We start from the raw sequence: 7137 nt of genomic DNA, 5'->3' as shown, positions 1-7137 counted from the left end.
TGTCTGCACTATTCCCTCCTGCATAGTAGAGCTGAGCCTGCTCCCCTATACATTGTCTGCACTATTCCCTCCTGCATAGCAGAGCTGAGCCTGCTCCCCTATACATTGTCTGCACTATTCCCTCCTGCATAGCAGAGCTGAGCCTGCTCCCCTATACATTGTCTGCACTATGCCCTCCTGCATAGCAGAGCTGAGCCTGCTCCCCTATACATTGTCTGCACTATGCCCTCCTGCATAGTAGAGCTGAGCCTGCTCCCCTATACATTGTCTGCACTATGCCCTCCTGCATAGCAGAGCTGAGCCTGCTCCCCTATACATTGTCTGCACTATGCCCTCCTGCATAGTAGAGCTGAGCCTGCTCCCCTATACATTGCCTGCACTATGCCCTCCTGCATAGTAGAGCTGAGCCTGCTCCCCTATGCATTTTCTGCACTATTCCCTCCTGCAGAGCTGAGCCTGCTCCCCTATACATTGTCTGCACTATTCCCTCCTGCATAGCAGAGCTGACCCTGCTCCTCTATACATTGTCTGCACTATGCCCTCCTGCATAGCAGAGCTGAGTCTGCTCTCCTATACATTGTCTGCACTATTCCCTCTGCATAGCAGAGCCGAGTCTGCTCTCCTATACATTGTCTGCACTATTCCCTCCTGCATAGCAGAGCTGAGTCTGCTCCCCTATACATTGTCTGCACTATTCCCTCCTGCATAGCAGAGCTGAGTCTGCTCCCCTATACATTGTCTGCACTATTCCCTCCTGCATAGCAGAGCTGAGTCTGCTCCCCTATACATTGTCTGCACTATTCCCTCCTGCATAGCAGAGCTGAGTCTGCTCCCCTATACATTGTCTGCACTATTCCCTCCTGCATAGCAGAGCTGAGTCTGCTCCCCTATACATTGTCTGCACTATTCCCTCTGCATAGCAGAGCCGAGTCTGCTCCTCTATACATTGTCTGCACTATGCCCTCCTGCATAGCAGAGCTGAGTCTGCTCTCCTATACATTGTCTGCACTATTCCCTCTGCATAGCAGAGCCGAGTCTGCTCTCCTATACATTGTCTGCACTATTCCCTCCTGCATAGCAGAGCTGAGTCTGCTCTCCTATACATTGTCTGCACTATTCCCTCCTGCATAGCAGAGCTGAGCCTGCTCCCCTATACATTGTCTGCACTATTCCCTCCTGCATAGCAGAGCTGAGTCTGCTCCCTTATACATTGTCTGCACTATTCCCTCTGCATAGCAGAGCCGAGTCTGCTCCTCTATACATTGTCTGCACTATGCCCTCCTGCATAGCAGAGCTGAGTCTGCTCTCCTATACATTGTCTGCACTATTCCCTCTGCATAGCAGAGCCGAGTCTGCTCTCCTATACATTGTCTGCACTATTCCCTCCTGCATAGCAGAGCTGAGTCTGCTCTCCTATACATTGTCTGCACTATTCCCTCCTGCATAGCAGAGCTGAGCCTGCTCCCCTATACATTGTCTGCACTATTCCCTCCTGCATAGCAGAGCTGAGCCTGCTCCCCTATACATTGTCTGCACTATTCCCTCCTGCATAGCAGAGCTGAGTCTGCTCCCCTATACATTGTCTGCACTATTCCCTCTGCATAGCAGGGCCGAGTCTGCTCCTCTATACATTGTCTGCACTATGCCCTCCTGCATAGCAGAGCTGAGTCTGCTCTCCTATACATTGTCTGCACTATTCCCTCTGCATAGCAGAGCCGAGTCTGCTCTCCTATACATTGTCTGCACTATTCCCTCCTGCATAGCAGAGCTGAGTCTGCTCTCCTATACATTGTCTGCACTATTCCCTCCTGCATAGCAGAGCTGAGCCTGCTCCCCTATACATTGTCTGCACTATTCCCTCCTGCATAGCAGAGCTGAGTCTGCTCCCCTATACATTGTCTGCACTATTCCCTCTGCATAGCAGAGCCGAGTCTGCTCCTCTATACATTGTCTGCACTATGCCCTCCTGCATAGCAGAGCTGAGTCTGCTCTCCTATACATTGTCTGCACTATTCCCTCTGCATAGCAGAGCCGAGTCTGCTCTCCTATACATTGTCTGCACTATGCCCTCCTGCATAGCAGAGCTGAGTCTGCTCTCCTATACATTGTCTGCACTATTCCCTCCTGCATAGCAGAGCTGAGCCTGCTCCCCTATACATTGTCTGCACTATTCCCTCCTGCATAGCAGAGCTGAGCCTGCTCCCCTATACATTGTCTGCACTATTCCCTCCTGCATAGCAGAGCTGAGTCTGCTCCCCTATACATTGTCTGCACTATTCCCTCCTGCATAGCAGAGCTGAGTCTGCTCCCCTATACATTGTCTGCACTATTCCCTCTGCATAGCAGAGCCGAGTCTGCTCCTCTATACATTGTCTGCACTATGCCCTCCTGCATAGCAGAGCTGAGTCTGCTCTCCTATACATTGTCTGCACTATTCCCTCTGCATAGCAGAGCCGAGTCTGCTCTCCTATACATTGTCTGCACTATTCCCTCCTGCATAGTAGAGCTGAGTCTGCTCTCCTATACATTGTCTGCACTATTCCCTCCTGCATAGCAGAGCTGAGCCTGCTCCCCTATACATTGTCTGCACTATTCCCTCCTGCATAGCAGAGCTGAGCCTGCTCCCCTATACATTGTCTGCATTATTCCCTCCTGCATAGCAGAGCTGAGTCTGCTCCCCTATACATTGTCTGCGCTATGCCCTCCTGCATAGCAGAGCTGAGTCTGCTCTCCTATACATTGTCTGCACTATTCCCTCTGCATAGCAGAGCCGAGTCTGCTCTCCTATACATTGTCTGCACTATTCCCTCCTGCATAGCAGAGCTGAGTCTGCTCTCCTATACATTGTCTGCACTATTCCCTCCTGCATAGCAGAGCTGAGCCTGCTCCCCTATACATTGTCTGCACTATTCCCTCCTGCATAGCAGAGCTGAGTCTGCTCCCTTATACATTGTCTGCACTATTCCCTCTGCATAGCAGAGCCGAGTCTGCTCCTCTATACATTGTCTGCACTATGCCCTCCTGCATAGCAGAGCTGAGTCTGCTCTCCTATACATTGTCTGCACTATTCCCTCTGCATAGCAGAGCCGAGTCTGCTCTCCTATACATTGTCTGCACTATTCCCTCCTGCATAGCAGAGCTGAGTCTGCTCTCCTATACATTGTCTGCACTATTCCCTCCTGCATAGCAGAGCTGAGCCTGCTCCCCTATACATTGTCTGCACTATTCCCTCCTGCATAGCAGAGCTGAGCCTGCTCCCCTATACATTGTCTGCACTATTCCCTCCTGCATAGCAGAGCTGAGTCTGCTCCCCTATACATTGTCTGCACTATTCCCTCCTGCATAGCAGAGCTGAGTCTGCTCCCCTATACATTGTCTGCACTATTCCCTCTGCATAGCAGGGCCGAGTCTGCTCCTCTATACATTGTCTGCACTATGCCCTCCTGCATAGCAGAGCTGAGTCTGCTCTCCTATACATTGTCTGCACTATTCCCTCTGCATAGCAGAGCCGAGTCTGCTCTCCTATACATTGTCTGCACTATTCCCTCCTGCATAGCAGAGCTGAGTCTGCTCTCCTATACATTGTCTGCACTATTCCCTCCTGCATAGCAGAGCTGAGCCTGCTCCCCTATACATTGTCTGCACTATTCCCTCATGCATAGCAGAGCTGAGTCTGCTCCCCTATACATTGTCTGCACTATTCCCTCTGCATAGCAGAGCCGAGTCTGCTCCTCTATACATTGTCTGCACTATGCCCTCCTGCATAGCAGAGCTGAGTCTGCTCTCCTATACATTGTCTGCACTATTCCCTCTGCATAGCAGAGCCGAGTCTGCTCTCCTATACATTGTCTGCACTATTCCCTCCTGTATAGCAGAGCTGAGTCTGCTCTCCTATACATTGTCTGCACTATTCCCTCCTGCATAGCAGAGCTGAGCCTGCTCCCCTATACATTGTCTGCACTATTCCCTCCTGCATAGCAGAGCTGAGCCTGCTCCCCTATACATTGTCTGCACTATTCCCTCCTGCATAGCAGAGCTGAGTCTGCTCCCCTATACATTGTCTGCACTATTCCCTCCTGCATAGCAGAGCTGAGTCTGCTCCCCTATACATTGTCTGCACTATTCCCTCTGCATAGCAGAGCCGAGTCTGCTCCTCTATACATTGTCTGCACTATGCCCTCCTGCATAGCAGAGCTGAGTCTGCTCTCCTATACATTGTCTGCACTATTCCCTCTGCATAGCAGAGCCGAGTCTGCTCTCCTATACATTGTCTGCACTATTCCCTCCTGCATAGTAGAGCTGAGTCTGCTCTCCTATACATTGTCTGCACTATTCCCTCCTGCATAGCAGAGCTGAGCCTGCTCCCCTATACATTGTCTGCACTATTCCCTCCTGCATAGCAGAGCTGAGCCTGCTCCCCTATACATTGTCTGCACTATTCCCTCCTGCATAGCAGAGCTGAGCCTGCTCCCCTATACATTGTCTGCACTATGCCCTCCTGCATAGCAGAGCTGAGCCTGCTCCCCTATACATTGTCTGCACTATTCCCTCCTGCATAGCAGAGCTGAGCCTGCTCCCCTATACATTGTCTGCACTATTCCCTCCTGCATAGCAGAGCTGAGTCTGCTCCCCTATACATTGTCTGCACTATTCCCTCCTGCATAGCAGAGCTGAGTCTGCTCCCCTATACATTGTCTGCACTATTCCCTCTGCATAGCAGAGCCGAGTCTGCTCCTCTATACATTGTCTGCACTATGCCCTCCTGCATAGCAGAGCTGAGTCTGCTCTCCTATACATTGTCTGCACTATTCCCTCTGCATAGCAGAGCCGAGTCTGCTCTCCTATACATTGTCTGCACTATTCCCTCCTGCATAGTAGAGCTGAGTCTGCTCTCCTATACATTGTCTGCACTATTCCCTCCTGCATAGCAGAGCTGAGCCTGCTCCCCTATACATTGTCTGCACTATTCCCTCCTGCATAGCAGAGCTGAGCCTGCTCCCCTATACATTGTCTGCACTATTCCCTCCTGCATAGCAGAGCTGAGTCTGCTCCCCTATACATTGTCTGCGCTATGCCCTCCTGCATAGCAGAGCTGAGTCTGCTCCCCTATACATTGTCTGCACTATTTCCTCCTGCATAGCAGAGCTGAGTCTGCTCCCCTATACATTGTCTGCACTATTCCCTCCTGCATAGCAGAGCTGAGTCTGCTCCCCTATACATTGTCTGCACTATTCCCTCCTGCATAGCAGAGCTGAGCCTGCTCCCCTATACATTGTCTGCACTATGCCCTCCTGCATAGCAGAGCTGAGTCTGCCCCCCCTATACATTGTCTGCACTATTCCCTCCTGCATAGCAGAGCTGAGTCTGCTCCCCTATACATTGTCTGCACTATTCCCTCCTGCATAGCAGAGCTGAGTCTGCTCCCCTATACATTGTCTGCACTATTCCCTCTGCATAGCAGAGCCGAGTCTGCTCCTCTATACATTGTCTGCACTATGCCCTCCTGCATAGCAGAGCTGAGTCTGCTCTCCTATACATTGTCTGCACTATTCCCTCTGCATAGCAGAGCCGAGTCTGCTCTCCTATACATTGTCTGCACTATTCCCTCCTGCATAGTAGAGCTGAGTCTGCTCTCCTATACATTGTCTGCACTATTCCCTCCTGCATAGCAGAGCTGAGCCTGCTCCCCTATACATTGTCTGCACTATTCCCTCCTGCATAGCAGAGCTGAGTCTGCTCCCCTATACATTGTCTGCGCTATGCCCTCCTGCATAGCAGAGCTGAGTCTGCTCCCCTATACATTGTCTGCACTATTTCCTCCTGCATAGCAGAGCTGAGTCTGCTCCCCTATACATTGTCTGCACTATTCCCTCCTGCATAGCAGAGCTGAGTCTGCTCCCCTATACATTGTCTGCACTATTCCCTCCTGCATAGCAGAGCTGAGCCTGCTCCCCTATACATTGTCTGCACTATTCCCTCCTGCATAGCTTAGCTGAGTCTGCTCCCCTATACATTGTCTGCACTATTCCCTCCTGCATAGCAGAGCTGAGTCTGCTCCCCTATACATTGTCTTCACTATTCTCTCCTGCATAGCAGAGCTGAGTCTGCTCCCCTATACATTGTCTGCACTATTCCCTCCTGCATAGCAGAGCTGAGTCTGCTCCCCTATACATTGTCTGCACTATTCCCTCCTGCACAGCAGAGCTGAGTCTGCTCCCCTATACATTGTCTGCACTATTCCCTCCTGCACAGCAGAGCTGAGTCTGCTCCCCTATACATTGTCTGCACTATTCCCTCCTGCATAGCAGAGCTGAGTCTGCTCCCCTATACATTGTCTGCACTATTCCCTCCTGCACAGCAGAGCTGAGTCTGCTCTCCTATACATTGTCTGCACTATTCCCTCCTGCATAGCAGAGCTGAGTCTGCTCTCCTATACATTGTCTGCACTATTCCTTCCTGCATAGCAGAGCTGAGTCTGCTCTCCTATACATTGCAGGCCCTCGCTGCTGTGACTGATGAGCAGAGTGTAATGTTTTTGTCCCAGCAGCTGCACAGACCCCTCATGAATAGTGGGCGGATTGCAGGGTCTTTCAGCTACCCCACAAAACTCTGCGGGGGGAGGGTCCGTCCTGCAGCCCCCCCTGCCCTGACACCGCCACAGGCTGCAGAGCATCGCCACTTTCCCTCCACCTCAGACCCTTCATGTGGCTTCTTGTGCAATTTGCAGAAACCATAATTCTCCGGTCCTGAGTGAAGCGGCCGCTGCAGGAGTCTGCTCCTCGGGCTGATGCAGGGGAGAACTTGTGTGTTTTGGTACAAGCCTCTGCCCTTCCCCCTCTCCCCCTGCTCTGAGGGGAGGCTCCTATCCTGCTAAAGAAGGGGATTGTTTTAGGAGCCAGTCATCCAAAAAGAGGCGAGATCCCATCCACAGAGAAGCCCAGAACATGCTCACTTCCTAGAAATTTCCCTGCCCCAAGGAGCTGCAGACCCCACTCCAGGAGGCCCTTTAAACCTGCAAAAGCCCAAATCTCTCCATGTACCCATAGGAGGGACGGACCTCTGCATTGTGGACTCTTCTGCTCCCGTCTCCTCCCGGTGAGTGCAAACTTTTCTTCTTCAGGGAAACATTTTCCGTCT

At 51.5% G+C, this 7137-nt stretch overlaps 1 protein-coding gene across 1 annotated transcript in view; it reads left to right on the top strand.

Annotated features, from left to right (window-relative positions):
* Positions 1–6720: 6720 nt before the first annotated feature.
* The window catches only part of BOC (BOC cell adhesion associated, oncogene regulated), a 93830-nt gene continuing 93413 nt past the window's right edge, over positions 6721–7137 (top strand). Inside the window, exon 1 of the mRNA XM_075334871.1 lies at positions 6721–7095. The gene's annotated coding sequence lies outside the window, so the exon portion shown is untranslated. The remainder of the gene's footprint in view (positions 7096–7137) is intronic.

The sequence above is a fragment of the Anomaloglossus baeobatrachus genome, chromosome 2 (assembly GCF_048569485.1).
Source record: "Anomaloglossus baeobatrachus isolate aAnoBae1 chromosome 2, aAnoBae1.hap1, whole genome shotgun sequence".
Lineage (NCBI taxonomy): Eukaryota > Metazoa > Chordata > Amphibia > Anura > Aromobatidae > Anomaloglossus > Anomaloglossus baeobatrachus.
Note: the sequence above shows the minus strand (reverse complement) of the source record. Positions and strands in the feature narration are given on the sequence as shown.